Source organism: Carettochelys insculpta, chromosome 1, assembly GCF_033958435.1.
Source record: "Carettochelys insculpta isolate YL-2023 chromosome 1, ASM3395843v1, whole genome shotgun sequence".
Classification (NCBI taxonomy): domain Eukaryota; kingdom Metazoa; phylum Chordata; order Testudines; family Carettochelyidae; genus Carettochelys; species Carettochelys insculpta.
The window spans coordinates 164,678,991-164,696,350 of record NC_134137.1 but is presented as its reverse complement, the minus strand read 5'-3'; the positions used below and the strand labels follow the sequence as shown (position 1 = coordinate 164,696,350).

The 17,360-nt window shown below is 46.9% G+C and overlaps 1 long non-coding RNA gene across 2 annotated transcripts in view; it reads left to right on the top strand.

Annotated features, from left to right (window-relative positions):
- The window catches only part of LOC142013376 (uncharacterized), a 68,827-nt gene that overhangs the window by 6,739 nt on the left and 44,728 nt on the right, over positions 1–17,360 (top strand). Inside the window, exon 2 of one of the 2 annotated variants that reach the window (XR_012645622.1) lies at positions 6,304–6,438. This is a non-coding gene — a long non-coding RNA (uncharacterized LOC142013376). Of the gene's footprint in view, positions 1–6,303; positions 6,439–17,078; positions 17,208–17,360 lie in introns of those variants that run through there. The other variant, XR_012645625.1, reaches the window with a different exon arrangement.

The following is a 17,360-nucleotide window of genomic DNA, read 5'->3' as shown; positions in this document are numbered from 1 at the left end:
GTTAGCTCACTGTGCTGCTTCACCAAGTACTTTAGGATCTCAGTCTGTTCCTCCATGATGCTGATAATGCATTCTGTGGACTGCCTGGCAAAAGCCTGGTTGTTCTTGTGGGCCTTAAGTTCCTGTTCCAAGCATTGTTCCCAACATTTGCACTCACTCAGTGACTGATTTAGCACCTAATCAACCCCCTCCCCCGCCCCCCAATGTCTGTGATGGCATCACCTTATCTGTAGCAAGTGCTCCAAGGCAGCTTGCAATAGGGCTGCCAAGGTCTCTGATATTAGGTGTAAATTACAAAAAGGAGACTGAAAACATTGAGTCTGAAATTGTAACATTTCATCTGTACAACCCCCTTCCCATCATTTTCACTCACTGTCCCCTGGTTCTTGAAAGAATGCATCTCACCAAGCACCTCCATCGTGGTGAGCAGGACAAAGTAGGGGGTGTGATCTGCGCATACAGGCAACACAAATTGAACCTAGGTTTACAAATTTCTCTTAACAGTAACAAATATAGCCCTGATTATGTCACAAGTGTCCACAGACAAGTATCATCATAGTAGATATATTGCTAAGAGTAAGCAAGGAAACGAGGACATGGTTTCTCCAGGCTTGCAGCTTTTGCCCTGCTCGTTATGCTGTTCACCTATGCTCTGCTTTGGTTTTTGCACAAGTGTTTGACAAACGGTATGGGCAAGTCTCCCACAAAAGAGGAGGGGCACACCAGCACTGCCATGGAATCTTATGCAGAAAATTTACAAATGCCTTCTCCAAAATGTTCTATGGGATCTGTCTGCAGGATTCCATTGAGATCATGGTGAGCATCAACATGCTTCTTGGTCATATGGATCCGTTGCACAGGGATATGTGCAGCTCACCGAAACACAGCCAGTCTCTTCCTTTTCTTCGCCCTCACTCCTGCATTCCACTAGCCTCAGATACTTACCCTGTGTCTGAGCCACTGGTTCCTACTTCATGGAAAGCAGCTGCTGGCTCTGTCCATCAGCAGTAGCAAACAGTTCCTGGCTGCCAGACACACTTGGCAACCCTGATCCTCATCTACCTGGCCCCCTTCATCTACAATGTCATCCTCTGGATTAGTTCCTCTGTGTACTGCCTCTGTGCCCTCCAAAGTATCCCACAGGCTCTTGCAGCAGAAGGTAATATCACAACCAAGGATTGTATCCAGCTCCTTAGAAACAGCAGGTCTTTAGCGATGCATGTATAAGGCCGACAGACCCGGGTTGCTGGCCCCAGAGATAGAACCTGTGAGCATAGGGTCTAAAGCCCTCCACTCTACCACATAAGCTAAAGGCCAGCTGGCTCTCAGCCCAGGCTGTAGAGCAGAGACTTCACTCACCACAGATGAGGTCTCAGTGCCTCTGGGTACTACACATGTGACTGGCAATTTGCCTCCTGAGCCTTTTGATAGACTTGCCTGAGTTCTTTAACCTTTGCTCTGCACTGCAGTGTGCCTGGCTCACATCTCTTCTCACACAAGGCTTAAGAAACGTGTCTCTATGTTCCCCAGGTTCCTACAGCTCATTTGAAGGGGCTGGGACTGAACAGACTCCTCTTCCCATACACTGATCAGATCCAATGCCTCCATGGCAGTCCAAGCAGGGGAGCATTTGAGGTGATGGCCAGGCATGGGTACCTGGGAAGAAGCAATGAGAACACTGCATGCTGAGACAGGATGTAGGGGTGTCAGGGAGAGATAGTCCAGATGCTCTGGCAGCAAAAAGTTTCCTGGAGCTTGCAAGAGGGTAGGACAGGTAGCAGATCACCTGGTTGCAAGGCAGCAGAATTCAAACTTCAGACCAGAGCAACTGATTGGGAATTGTGGACTGGTTCCTGGAGGCCAGAATCAGTGATAAAACACTTCAAGGTGTCCACACTGCCTGTATGCCAACAACATAGGGAGGGGAGACGACATAAAAGTCTCTCATGCAGACAAAAATGGCTGCCCTTCTCCACAAAAATCACACCGCAGTGCACATGCTCATGCACTCTTGTCGACAATCGGTATTTTTCCGTGACAAAGTTTACCATTGTAGACAAGCCCTTAGTATTTCTACCTGTTCCTTCTCCCCATAGTTAAGAGGTAGAGTTGTAGCTTAGTAGTTCTTGCAACTCCCGTGATTTAATTTCGGAGCAATCTATAATAATGCACCACTCTCTGGGGAAAATAAGGGAACAACAATAAAATGCTCCTTTTTGTATCTGTCCCAGATAATGTCTCACAAAGTGAAACTCAGCAAGTTGTTGCAATTATGAGGAATGGATGAAGCATTTTTTGTGAGTGTTGGGGAACTTGCAGTGGGTGAATGTCAAACAGGACAAACGAAGTGAAATAAAAAGCAACAGACAAAATGTCTTTTAAGTTGCACTCCAAAAATACTAAGAAAATACTTGGCACAAAGACTAAACAGAAGGGAATGCATCTATTTCTGAGGCAAATGTAATTAATATATCAAATGCCCCTGTTCCTGGGAGTTACACTGGTGATATCAGAAGCAAAGGCTCAGATTGAGAATGTGAAGGATAAGCAGATACAAAGAGGGTCAAGGCTAACACAAGTCCTTATCTTGCAGAGTTTTAGATAAAGCATCTGTAAGGGCTCAGTTCAAATATGATCTAAACAGTGGGGGAAATTGCACTTTAGGTGTGAGCATGTAAGTGCCAAAAAGTAAACTAAATTTAATCAATTTGGAATTCATTGCTTTTGGCGAAAATAGTTCTGCTCCACTCAGTTGCCCTGGTGTATGGTGTACAATTGAAAAAGAAACTGTGCGCCGTCTGAGAGAGGACATTCCAAGTACAAATTGAAGAAATTCCCACAGAGGCAAGTGAATGATGGCAGAAGCCACGGTAAAGTGGCTGTAGGAGATCAACACCACTCATTTTTTAAAATTCCTTTTGCAAGAGTGACCAAGTTAAGTCAAGGGTAACAGCAACAAATCCTTGGCTGTACACAAACAAGAGTGACTTTTGGTAAACTATGGACATATTGCAATGGGACTCACACTCAGGACCTTAAATTTGAAACCTGGCCAACTATCAGGAGGAAAGTCAAGAATACTTAAAGAGTTTTGACGTTCTGCCTGAAAGAGGGAAGTGCTAAATATATACATGTAGTCAATACATTGCACAAGCTTACACCAAGGTTATGTTTTAATGTGATACTTCTGAGATAACAGTGGTATCACGCTGTTGAGATGGGAAGGGAAAAGGTTGACATAACTTGGGAAGAAGGTTAGTCTAAATGAATCTCCCAGGTCAGGAACAGACATGTGCTGGCTTTCGCCAGCATTAAACATGGCCCTTTTTCTTGGTGACCTTATTTTTCTTATACAGCAACAACTTGCATCTGTTGACTACCAGCATTTTGTGCACATGTACCATTTAAGCAGGCTATCAACTTGGCTGAATTAGCCAATGTCCAATGCCTCTTGTCAGATGTACGGATGTCAGGGATGGTTGTGATAGATCAGAAATTAAACAGCAAGCACTTTCCTGTTTGAAAAGAACTGGGTTTCGGGTTCTATTCATGAGAGCAGAGTTTTATCCAGATCAAACTTCACTGCTGGTATTGATGTAAACACTTGCTTTGGAGGTGGGCAATGCCAGATGACTGGTTTCTAATGAGCTGGTAAATTGAGCAGAGTAGGGTAGCATTTACAAAACCCTGCAGTACTGGTACATATTATAGCCCTAATCCTGTAAACATTTCCAAAATAGCTGGTATTTATTTTATTGCAGCATGGTCTGCTCACTAGAAGGTCAAATTGCAAGAACACATGAATTTCTCCCCCTAAAGCAATATGGTAGCTATATCTGTAAATTGTTAACTTTAGCTTTTACTTCAGTGTCTGCACAAGAATCACTTTCATTCAGCGCTGCAGATCACTGGCTGTGTTTTAATATTAAGCAGGCAAAACAGTCTTCGTCAATGTCTTTTCTTTTTTTATTTAACCCTTAATAACCACAAATCATTCTTTTCAAAATATGCAGTGGATGCCAAATTAGGTAAAAAGATTTATAGTCCAGTTAGCAGGAAAGTCTGATCAGAGCCCCATCTGTTTTATGGTTTAGAGATTAATTTCCCATTAGTATTGTTGATTCAGTTATATAACTCCCACACTGAGCCAGGAATGACACTGCTGTACAACAAAGGTCCTGATTCATCACTGCATTGCTCCCCCTCTATCCCAGTATTACTCCAGCTGATCCATGTCAGTGGCTATGTACCAGTGTAAAACTGGAATAACAGAGCAGGGAGTGAATTAGACCAAAACAGGCCCATATGTTCTCGGTGGAAACATAAAATGAACAAATCCGATCGTTAGAAAGTGTCACAAAGGCATCGCTACAACATCTACAATCTCAAGACAAGTGAACAGAGCCCCTTTCGAAACATTCCTCATCTCAGTTAGCATCAGATATTATAGCAGCATCTCTGGGAAGGGAAAGCAGAGGATGGATCACTTCATGATTACCTGTTCTGCTAATTCCCTCTGAAGCACCTGGTACTGGCCTCTGTTGGCAGACAGGATACTGGGCTGGATGGAACTTGGATCTGACCCAGTCTGGCCATTCTTATGTTCTAACCCCTAGTACAGGAGCCTTTCCCAGCTAGAACCATCCAGATAAATTTCTCTAAGTGCTGAGCCATTGCTAGTAGGTGCCTTTTCTATAGGTGGGGCCGAATCCTCAGTGCAAATGGCATAGTTCCACTGATGTCAGTGAGGCTATGACAGCTTACATGAGGTGAGTAGCTGGTCCTTAATATTGGTGCCCAGAGACCTTAATCAGGATGAAGGCCCATTGCAGTAGCTATTGCCGGCAGGTGTAGGAAGACACACACAGGTCACAGTCTAAGAATATGTGTCACACACAAAAGATGAAGGGGTAGTGATACATAAATACAGATGGGGGACCAACAGAATTGCTGGGCCCCCGGGCAAAGTGGGGGCTTGGCCAGGTCTTTGCCCTTGGAAGGGGTGGGGCTTTGGGTGGAAGGGGTGAGGCCTTGGGTGGAAGGGTAGTTCCTCCCCCAGCCAGTCGTCAGCACCATCTAGATTAAGCCATGTGGGGCTCTGGTTGAAATTTAGAGGGCTGGGGCTCCAGCTGCTGTCGCTGCCTCAGTAACCATGGCAGTGGCCGGGAGCCCCAGGCTTTTTTGAGTCGCCAAGCCCTGGGGCAGTTGTCCCCTTTCCCAACCTGTGGGCAGGCCTGCATACAGACCTTTGCAATAGAGTCAAAAAACAGTTCTGAAATCAAGTGTCAGCACTTTCCCATCTGCCCCTAGAGACAGCTTTCAGTAATTGTCCAGGCTCGTCAGAGGCAGTGCAGAAGACCGGCCTTGGGAAGGGCTGTTCATCAACTCTTTTGTTTGTTCATCAGCATTTTTTCAGATGTATGTTAGTAGCTGGGAAGCCAAGCCTCGCCTGTTATTTGGGCAAGGATTGCAAGGGGTCCTTCCCCTAGGAGGTGGAGGGTTGAAACACGGCCCTTGCAGTTGGGGTAAAAATAGCAGGCAGACTCCACAATAGAGGGTAGTGTAGCAGTACTTCTCAGGAGCTTTAGCTCTTTTGTGTGAGGGTTTAATGACTTGTAGTGGATAGGACTGTAAGACTTCTCCGGCTACGTGGGGGAAGGAGGTATCCAAACTTGATCTCTACTCTTCTCCTCTAAAAAAAAATGTCATTATGTATTCTGGGAAATAACTATAGAATCCTTGCCCCTTTTGACTGACTATAGGGACTGCTGTGAAAGATCTGCTGTAGGCTTTTAGGCCCTGGTCCTGAAGATTTCTTAGTTCTTGGGCACTGCACAAGTACACAGGTCTACCCACCAAAAGCTCATCGAAGGACCTAGGCCTGAGAGTTTACTTTGGCTGTTTTCATGGGTGGTGGGTGACCCCACAGGTTTGGGGGGAAAGCACCTCCAACTCCACCCCTTCTGCCCAAGGCCCAGCCACCCCACACTGTAACCTCTGGGCCCTGCCCAGCTCCCCCACCTCCAAAGACATACACAATGGGGCTCCTGGCCCCCAGCCTAAGATAGCCATGGACCTCCAGGGAGCCAGAAGGGAATGGCTGCATCTACTCCCAGCCCTGAACTCTGGGCAGCTGGCAGGCAATGTGGACGAAAGTCTTCCCAGCCCCCATTCTCCAGCCAAACCAGCAGTCCTAGTGCTGGGAGGAGAGGTGGCTCGAAGCAGTCCCAGCCTGCCTATCCCAGCCTGTCACCACTCCTTACTGCAATACCTGCCACCCATGACTATTTTTTTGTGTTACAGGAGCACCTAAAGGTCCGGGTTGGTGATCAAGACACTATGGTATGCTATACACACACCATGAGGTGTTCCCTGCCCTACAGAACTTACAATCTAAACAAGAAGAAATTCAGAGGAATGACAGGGGGTTCCACTCTGGTGAGATTCAGAAAATTTTGTACATGATTTTAGCTCTAACATTCCCTTTACTTTGCCAAACTCTGCTGTAGAGAACTGGACTTGGGAAACAGAGAAATAATACTAGCATGATCAAAATTGGAGCTTTTGCAAGTTGATAGGATTTCAGTTGCCAGCAGGGGCATAAATCAGATTTGTCTCAACCAGCAGATAGCTATTATGATTATTTATGTATTTCCTCCTTGGTTGTTTTGGAAAGTTTCTCAGCTGAAGGTTTGTCCCTCCTCTATTCCAAGGAATAGGATCCCACTATCATTGTGTCAACTTTTCTATTTCTGGCTCAAAGGGTAAATAGTTGTTTTTTTCCAGTCCAAGTAAAAGGAATCTATTTAAGTATTTTCCATTCAAGACAAAATCCTGTCTGCTGCTATATATCATAAAGAAATGTATAATGCAGGGATAAGAGTCAGCACTTTGGTCTGTCTCAATGACTGTGCTCCTGTTCAATGAAGCAGGGGGAGAATCTTCTTTTCAAAGACTTGCTGATCACTTTTGGCTTCAGAACTTGGAAAAGACGAGCACTTTTGTTGCCTTTTCAGCATTTAGGAGATGCAAGGAGTGATGATCAGCAGCTTATGGCACAATTCTTCTTGCAAATAACAACCATTTTTATCTACAGGCAAGTAGATAGCGTGTTAATAAATAATTTTACCTGTGAAAATGTTTATCTTGTTGTGATAGGATCATAGCATATAAATAGCATGCAGATTTTTTTCTTGTAGTTTGCTCCCCACTGGCATTCATAATTTGTTTTAACTTAGCCTTTTTCATTGTACAAGAAGTTTATTAAAGATTTCTTTTAGATGTGAACAATGCTTGTACAAATGCTCTCCTAGCCTCTCACCATTTGTTTGCTTCAACCTCTTGTTCAATCTTGCCTTCAGTGAAGAGTCTGAAATTGCAAACTGCTCTGTGTGGTTCTTTTTTAAAGGAATACTGGTTGAGGAAGTGGCTAATAGCTACTACTGACTCCCTAGCAGGCTCCATATTGATTCAAGGTTCCTTAGCAGAGCAGTTTATAAAATCAATGTGTAAAACCATGTGAGGTCCCATGGGTCTCAAATGCAGGTCTGGGGAGTTCCTAGAAGTCATTACATTGCAGTCCTCCTTCTACCAGCTCAGATGCAGCAAATAAGACGCCCATCTGGGGCACAGACCTTGTCCCTGTGCTCTGACCAGTAGAGCTCCAAGGCTGTTAGTTCAGCCACACCTTCTATTTAAACCCAAAGAGGAAATAGGAAATTGTGCAGCTAGACATGCAGATGCATGATGATCTGGAGTTTAACTGTTGCTGTGTCCTGACCCTAGCCTGGTATGGTTTTTGGTCCCTCCCTTCTGGTTTGTCTCTTAACTCTAATCTCTTCATGTTCCAACCTGGCCTGATCCCTGATATTCCTTGGACTCTGTCTGATGCTGTTCCCAACTCTTAGGCCACTCTGTCCATGCCCTCACCCTGCCATCCTATGAAACCTGTGCCCCAGATCCTCACTTGGACTTAGTCAATTAGATGCCTGAATGTATTTGAGTATCTGGATCATTGAGAGCTGGGTCTTGTCTGCAAAACTCCTCGTGCAGAGGTGGGAACAATTTTTTCTATCAGGGTCCACTGACCCTCATTAAAAAAATCAGTTGGGGGCCACACACAGCTCCCTATGGGGGGCAGAGGTTAGGGGCTTCTCTTAAGGTGAGGCCAGAAATGAGAGGTTCAGGATGTGGGAAGGGGCATCAGGCTGGGACAGGCGTTTGAGGTGTGGGAGGAGGTGGAGGCTCCAGGTGGGAATGTAGGCTCTGGGGTGAGATGGGGAGGGGGCTCCAAAAAGGGGCCAAAGGTTTTGAGTGTGTGTGGGAGTTGAGGGCTGGGACAGGACGTTGGAGAGGGGGAGGAGGTTCAGGGTGCAGGTACTGGGGGGGAGTTTGGGGCAGACGGGAACTCAGAGTTGGGTTGCACGTATGGGTGCAGAGCCTGGAATGGCTTTAGGGTGTAGGAGTGTCTTCTGACCTTGGGAAAGTTTGGGAGCAGGAGGAGGGATGTTGTGCATGGTCCTGCCGGATAATACTTACCTCAGGTTGCATTGTGTGGGTGGTACAGCAGGGCTAAGACAGGTTCCCTGCCTGCTTGAACTGGCTCTGTGCTGTTCCTGGAAGTGGCAACCAACTGCAGTCCCAAGGCAGAGGGGCCAGGTGGCTCCGTACTGTGTGCACTGCCCACGACCACAGGTCCTGCTCCGGCAGCTTCTGTTTCCAGGAATCAAGGCCAACGCGGGCTGCAGAGCCGATGCTGTGAGCAGGGTCAGCATACAGAGCTTCACCGATCACCCCTCTTCCAAGGGGCCACAGGGCACAACAGTGAGCCAGTGCTCTTGGCTCCAGCCTCGCAGAGGGGTGCAGAGGCTCTGGGCCTCTGGCCCATTGAGCGGGGGAGTTGCTGTGAGCTGGAGGAAATAAAGCAGCAGACAAAATCCTGCCCACAGGCCACAGATTCCCCAAACCTGTCCTAATGTAACAAGTTCCTGACATATCTGGGGCCTCCAGAGGTTATGGTTATACTGCAATGGACAGCAAGCTTCCCAGCCTGCTGTAGCAGTCTAGAGGGATCACACAAGCAGGCTAGAAATAATAACATGGCTCTTGTAATTCTGGCGGATACATGAATCAGCTACCCAAGTTCAGAGCTCGGGGGCCAGCGGGCATGAGAAGCCAGGCCTGCAACCGTGACACGAGTATTTTTGGTTATGTTATCTTGAGTCAAACTCACACGAGTCTGTCTGCCTGGGCTGGGAGGCGCACTCCCAGCTCCACGTAGCCATAACTAAGATGTTGGTGCAGTTACAAATAATCAGTAATGCTATTAGCCTCCAGGGAATTTTTGGCTGAAAAGCAGCAGAAGCTCTGTCTTATAAAATGACCAGGCCCCTCCCTCTTGTGGAGAACTAATCGCCTTACATTTCAATGCCACTTCATGGTAAAGGCAGAAAGTTAGCTTACCCTCTCTGTTGTCTCCTCCTGTCTGTCACACAGTGTATTTGTGAGAGCTCCATGTTCTTAAGTAATCTATTACATATTTTTAGACTGTGTGTGTGTCTGTCTGTTGGTTTACTTGTTTGTTTAAAAACTCCTCTTAAGAGCTACGAGCATGAAATCTGGTACACAGTTTAATCTGACCCTAACATAAAGCAAGGTCGGGGTTTGATTGTGCCTGGAAAGTGGGAAATGCCTGAAATCCCAGGATTTTTCAGAACAGGGAAAGGGAGGGGCACCTACAAGAGGGACGAAATACTTCACACTCACCACTGGGGGCAGCGTACGCAGGATACAGCCATACTGCAGAGTGACCACTGGGGGCAGCTGCAGCCGGAAAACAGTGGCCACACGGAGGCAGGCCTCTATACCCTGCTGGCAGAGATCATTTCTGTTTACTGCAACCCCCGTCACCCCCTCCCCCGCACTCAGCCACGGCACCATGCAGGGGGACCCTGTTGCCCCCTTCACGTCCCCTGCACAATATGTACCCTGGAGAGCCTGTGGCAACAAACACCAGCCCTAGCCACACTCCAAACTCATGTTGGGGCCAGAGCTGCCCCTCTTTTCTGTGGCTCTGGCCTCCTCCCCCCATGCTTCTGCTGGGCCAGGGAAAAAGCTGAAGCCTTGGCCTTGAACCCAGCTCCTCCGCTGCTGCTGGGCCAGGTGAGAGGAAAAAACAAGCCATGACCCCTTCTCCCTGACCCACCCCCAGCCCAGGCCCAAAAGCTGTGATCTCAACCTCCCCACCACTGCTGCCCCAGGACAAGAGCTGAGGAAAAAAGGCGTGGCCACTGCCCCAGCCCCAGTTCCACCTCTCTCCCCAGCTCTTGCTGGGTTGGACCTCAGATAAAGGCTGCAGATGTGGCTTGAAATCCTGTTCATCTCTTGCTGCTGGGTCAGGGCTGTGAAAAAACCCAGAGCCCTGTCTCCCTTCCCTGTGTGCCCTTCTCCTGGGCCTGGGCAAAAAGCCATGACCCCAAACCTGGTTCCCACCCCACTGTGGCCACTGAGCTGGGGCCAGAGAAAAATGCCATGGCCCCAGCCCTGTGCCCCCCGCCCTCCACCCCCGCAACAAACACTGCTGCTGTGCTGCGGGGGGGAAAGAGCCCTGATCCCAGCCCCCACTGCTGCTGCTGTACCAGGGTGAGGGAAAAAAGCCCCGGCCCCACCTCTGGCGCAGTCCTCAACAGTTCACGCTGGGGTGGGAGAAGGGTCCCCCCAGCCAGGAGCCCAGCCCCAGTTTTCCCCAGAGTGTGGTAAGGCACATCCCCCATAGCAGCTACAGCTGGGGTTGCAGAAGCTGGCCCAGCCCAGCCCTCCCCCCCAACCGAGAGACACTGGGGCCGAGACCCATGACCCAGACCCCTGGGAGGGGATGCCAGGGTTGGGCAGCTCAGCCCTGTCTCCCCCACACAGACCACTTCCACCCCCTGCCTGCCCTCCACACCCACTCAGCTGTCCACCCACTGCCCTCACGCCATTATCTTCCACCCGCTGCCCTGAACAAACTCAATAAAAGCCCTGATTTGACATCTGCCCCACCACCCTATGTCCTGACCCTCCCACACACACCATATCCTCTGGTCTCACCACACTAGTCCTATCCCTTCCATAAAACACACCCCCACCCTCCCAGCCCCTGCGCTTTTCCACCCCCCTCAACTGGTCACACCCCAGCACCACTTCTAAGCTCCCACAACGAACCAACAGGGCTCAGCCCCCTGTGCCCTCACTCCACCACCCTCCATCCCTGCCCTAAGCCCCCCGTCCCCCACACCAAACCCCCTGCAGTGACACCTACACCCTTATCCCCTTCCCACACCCTCCTTACTCACACCAAACCCTGTGCTCTGAGCCCCCACTGCCTCACTCCAGCACCTCCCACTCTCTATCCTGAGCCCCCCATAACCAAAACCCTGCCCTCACTTCAGCCTCACCACACAAGCCCTCAGTCCTCACTCCCATCCCTTGCCCTCACTGCAGCACCCCCACACCCCGCCCTCACCCACCAGCTCTTCCAGTCCCCCGCTCTCACTCCCATTCCACCTCCCCCACTGCCAGCCCTCCCACAGCCCAACACTCTCCTACCCCTCTATTTAGTCTAGCAATAGGCCAAAGATGGCAAATGTTGGCTGCCAACAAGCTCTATGTAATCTCTGAACCACTCTCAAGCTTATTAATATAAACTTCTTTTTTCTTTCATTTTCCCAAAATACAATCATCGCATAAACTATGTACATTTCCTTTTATATTCCAAACAGAGAGGGAAAAAAAAACCCCCACATTACTTTGCTAAAATACCTGAGCAACGCTGAGTCAATTTGCCAACCTCTGTATACGTAGAGAGAGAATTTCCTTTGGAAACAAAGGAATTGAATATTGCGTGGCCTTTTCAGATGCTTAACTCTTTCCCAGTTGTCCATACCCAGAGCTGTCCCGTCCATAGGCTGGTATGAGGTGGCTGCCCTAGGCTTCAAGCTTTGGGGGGCCCTGTAGTGGCCACCTCACTCGTCCTATAGATAGGACCCATGACATTACCCAGGGGGTTGCGGGGGGCTGCTGCACAGCAGCAGCAAGGGTTGGTGCCTTCCTCCAACACAGCACAGCAGGAGCTGGAGCAACTCGGAAGCCTGCTCTGCCTCACCCTGCCACCCTCACCCAGCCCCCTGTGCTCTGCTTCGCTACAGAAGCAGGGAGCAGAACACCTCAGCTCCAGCCCTAGGCACTCTGCTTACCACTGCTGCAGCAAAGTGGAGTGCAGGACGGGGGTAGGTGGAGTGGCGCAGGATCCCAGCTCACTGCAGCTCCCGCCACCATGGTGAGTGTGGGGGGCTGACTCCTGGTGCAGTCTCATTTCAACCCTCCCCCAGTCCCCTGGCTTGCATTGCTTGTGGGAGGGGGCTTCAAGCAAGGGAGCAGAACAGTGGAAGAGCGGGGTTGGGGGTTGGGGTTTGGGGCAAGGGACGGAGGGGGCAGAGTAGGGCTGGTGAAGAGCCAGAGTGGGGAGAGTCTATGGTGGGGGTGTTATCCTGGGCCCACTCCTGGGGCCCTGCCCCATGCCCTGCATGCCCCCTAGGGACAGACTTGTCCATACCTTCCCTGTGTACTGGTTTTCTCATACTCAGAACTTGGTCTCCTTGTAGCCGTCCAAATCTCAGCCAGGGATGCTCAGCCTAACACAGGGAAAATGAAAGAGAAAAATAATCTTTTATTGCACAGTCATTTCTAGTGAAGTCTCCAGCAAAGCAGCATCTTCTGTTGCATGCTGAATACTGAATGGACAGCTCTGGTTGTTTGTTTGGTTGTTTTGTTTCGCTTTGTTTTGTTTTGTGGAATCTAAAGTGGAAATAAATCCAAAGTAAAATTAGAATGATCAGGGTGCTCTGTCCTCCTGTTTAAAATAACAAATACTATTAAAATGTGCCATGTGTTCAATGGAAGAGTCCCCTTTACATCTGCTTTTAAAAAATATTTCTCTCTGGAAGCCTTGCATTTTATGCCATTAAGGTGGTGGCACAGGAGCAATATGACAAAAATCTAAAAACCTCAACCCTTTTGGTCCTATATAATATGTTCACAGCACAGTCTCGTACAAAATCTCACTTTATGGTGATGCATAAAATAATTTAATTTGGATAAGAAAATAAAAAAATCTCACTTTAAGTTTAGGCCCTGTTATATCCTCTTTTATCTCTTTGCTTCATGCACTAAAACTGTGGGAGGTTTACTGTTAACTGAAGTTCCTTTTATACTCAGCTAATCTAGTGCTGGTACATTCTGCTGCTTGTTAAACCCATTGCAGTGAGCGAGGATCAGGGGAAATTGAGGATGAGCTCAGAGCTGCTCACTGTTCCTTGTGTGATTAAAAAGCTGCACTAAAGAAGACAAGTATAATTTCAAGGTGATTTAAAACTTTCATAGAAAAAGGGCTAATACTCTGATACAGCAAAACTGTTTGGGCGCCGGAATAGTTTCACTTAAGCGAATCAGCTTTGTCAGGTACGTAAAAGTTAAGCATGTGCTTAAGTGCTTTGCTGGACCTGGGCCTAAACACGCAGACAGACTAAACTCAAACACGTAGAGTTTTTATAGCATTCTCCACAACAGCATCAATTTGAGCAGAATAATCACCTTGCTTTTCTCTTGTGCTTGCTCTTTTCACTAAATTTGTTATTTATGTCTCACACTTTGAGTGAGCTGTTCAGGGCCGGGACTATATGTATCAGCATAGTGCCTAGTATAATGGGTCTAGGATCTCCAGTTATTTCCCTGTATAAAGAATAATATTTCTGAAAGCTGTAGACTGAGGAATCTTGGCTGAACAAGGAATAAGGGAAGAGGCTTTGATTTGTTAGAATCCTTTTCTAGAGGAATTACTGTGCTCTCCACTTTTGCTGCCAAAATCCAATGGATCCCATCCCTGGAACTGCAGACATAGAAATGGGGAACACAGCAACATTCTCTTCCTCCCCCAACTTCCTGGAATCATGCTGTGGGAGCTATATGATGACTGGGGTCTACAAATTTCACATGTTCTCCCTTTGGAAGAAAGAGGAGTTCAACCTCCCACACCTACAGATTGAATAACGTCTGCAGAAGAAGGAGCTAATTATATGCAGTCTCTGCTAGGGCTCCACTAGCCCCTTGGCAGATCTTACAGGAATCCATCAGCCACTGCACCCAGTGAATGCCAAAGGGGGATCCTAACACAGAGGGGAAATGTTAACAAAACTTGATGTTATCTGATTGAAATATTAGACATCTGATTTGGCAACATGGCACATGGCTTGAAGAAGTTAACCACCTCATAGGTTGGCAGACTTTAAGATTTGTACATGAGAGTTGGGCTGTTACATTAGGGTAAAGTAGAACTTTGAACTGCAAACTTGGATTGTTTCTGAGCAGTAGGATAGTAGGTGTTTGCTCAGGTCCTGTGATATGCACAAACAATCCTTGTCTGTGATTCAAGAGCCAAAGGGAATATTAACATATATAATGAAACTTGATTGAAGTATTGCAATTATTTATATGACTCTTTGGAGGTTGTGGTAAACTGTATATGAACTGCTTAATGGCTCAGTTACCTTGTGCTGATTACTGGGGTGTTTGGGAGATAGAAGATTACATCAAAAGCCTGTTGTGCTCTCCCAGGCTAAAAGGCTGCTGCAAAGGTACAAGATCTCTTGAATAGGGTCCCTTTTTTGTTTCCAAAAGAACATTTTGCAACTACAAGATCACCATCTCTGTTAAGTAGCTGACTGGCAAGAACTGAACTCATGTCTGTATGCATATTGAACTTTTAACCAATGCTTGCTCTCTCTTCGTCTTTTAATAACTTTTAGTTTAGTTAATTACACTTGGCTAGAAATGTGCATTTGGGGTAAGAGCTGAACTGCTCACTGGCCTGGAAGGTAATGTGTCTGATCCTTTGAGATTGGTAGAACTTTATTTAACTGGGTTATCTGGTGGAAGCCTCAGGCTGGGTTCCTAAAGGGAACTGGGTCACTTGGACTTCTGATTAGCCAATGAGGTAGTAGGGAAGCTCTTTCGTGCTGGTTCAGTAAATATTAATATTGGAATAGTCACCAGGTCCTGGGAGTGGCTGTCCCATTTTTTGCAGTGTTCCATAACTGACACCAGCTGAGTCCCTTGTAACCTTGGTTATTACACAAGGACATGCTGATTAGGGGCTACATCCAAACAAATCAATGGCAAAGCTCCCATTGACTTCAGCAGAGCAAGATTCAGCCATCAGTGGCCAGTCTGTTATACAGCCATAGCTAGTCCCGGCTCCTTCCTCCTAAACCTTGTCAAGTGATCTAGAGAAAACATGCAGACCAAACAGGTACCTTCTTTTGAGTCAAATAAAAGTATCCAGGTCACAATCACAAGAGAAATAAACAGTGAGTCAACAGGCAGTACATTCCATTCACCCACCCCTGCAGCTGATCTTGTTCCAGTGTGGGCTGAGAGAGAAAGGATGCCGCAGTGCGTCCCAGCTGAGCCTCCTTGTTACACATGATGGACCCTGGTGCCTTGGAGCAGAGTCATTTTAATTATTTATTTTAAATGTGTAGTACCAAGTGGTCCCAGCTTGGATTTAGGGCCCCATGGTGCTAGGTAATCTGCATGCATCTGAAAAGATGGCCCTTTCTCCAAAGAGGAACATCTTCCCAAGCCAAGTATGCTGACTTCCCAAATTCATTCACCTGTCTATAGTTATGGGGTAAACTTCACGTTCAGCCAAATGACTCTTATAGCATTTGAGCTGTGAACATAAGCAGAGAGGGTTCCAGCAATGGGGGGTAGCAGTCCTATTGGCTCCTGCCCTTTGCATCAGGGAACTGTCCCTTTCCTGCCTGCGAACAGATGCTAATGGAAAGTCACAGGCAAGGAGAACACATTACAAGAGACTTACGCCTGCTTTATGTAGAAATAGCACACTGATGTAGTAAAACTATTTTAACTCCTAGACATGCCTGTGAAGACTAAATAAGTAGGATGGGAACTGGCTGTCAGCCAAACTACAATCACCCATAGTTGCGGCCTTGACAGAAAGCTATGCTATTAATGTAAGTTCATTCTGTTACCAAATATAAATACGTATGTGGATATGATAGCACAGCTAAAGTGTTTAGCAACTTGGTGGAGAGTAAGTGAGGGGGAACATGAAATTTCTTCATGCTCTTACAACTCTCAAACCTGTAGCTAGAAGTTGCAGTTGCAGTTACCTGCTTTTCCTGAATACCAATATTAGGAATTATTTAAACAAGGAGACATCCACTGCAGCTGTGACACGAAGGAAAATATGCCCTGAAAAGATGACTGTGTAAATGCTAGCAGTTCTGTCCAATGATTGCAATAAGAACATACTGTATGGTCCATAATTACATCCATATTAGGAGAAAAATAACAGTGCTTTTCTGTTTCTTGCCAAAACTACTTCTGAGGAATATTTATTCTGTCTAACGCTAGGATAAAAATAATATGCATATATAACAAATCTGGCCTCTTTTAAAGCTTCTTATTTTTCTTTTATGTTTGCTGGGAAGTCACAAAGTCAACCCCAAAATGATGTAAAGCTATTTTCAGGTTTTAGGGGGTCTTTTGAATTCCCCCTTTGGCATAGGCCAGGAATATATAAATGAAGACAGAGGTAAGTTTACAGGAATCAGAGGGATCTCCCCTCCCCTTCTACTGCAGCACTTTTCTGTGGTCTGACACAGTGCCAGCACTCATGGTGACAAAATCCTATCTCCTCAATTACCGACTGCTGTTTAGTTCTGGGTATGTGGAAATATGTTCTTGTTGCAACAGCAATCTCAGTGTAAAAATCTGTTTTCTTCTCCTCTTTCCATTTGTTGTCTCTCCTTAATACAGTCTAAAATAAAAACAAATTACTTTTACCTCAAAAGGAAACAAATTATAACTAGACATCCTTATGTCTTAGTGACCTGCAGTGGTTGATTGCATCCCAAGTTGCTGCAATGTCTTAAAACTTTTGCTATCAAGTTTCACTGTAGGTTATAGCGGGAGCAACAACCCCTGGCATGGGTGCCGAGAGTGGCATACAAGCGGATTTTCAGCAGCACGCAAGATGAGAGCTCAGCTCCACCCCTCCTCCCCCATGCAGCTGGGAGCTTGCTCAAATCCAAGCTGCCTGTGGATTAACAAAAGACCAGCTAATGCTACCAGCCACCACCTAAATGGTAAAGCTCTGCATCTTCATTTATTTATTAATGAAGCTGTTGTAAGTAGTACTCTTAGTAACTTTAAAAAGTATCACCAGCACTTGGACCATACATAGAAGTCAAAAGGTCAAATCACCACATTGGCAAATTATGGTTCTGGCCCAGTTCTAG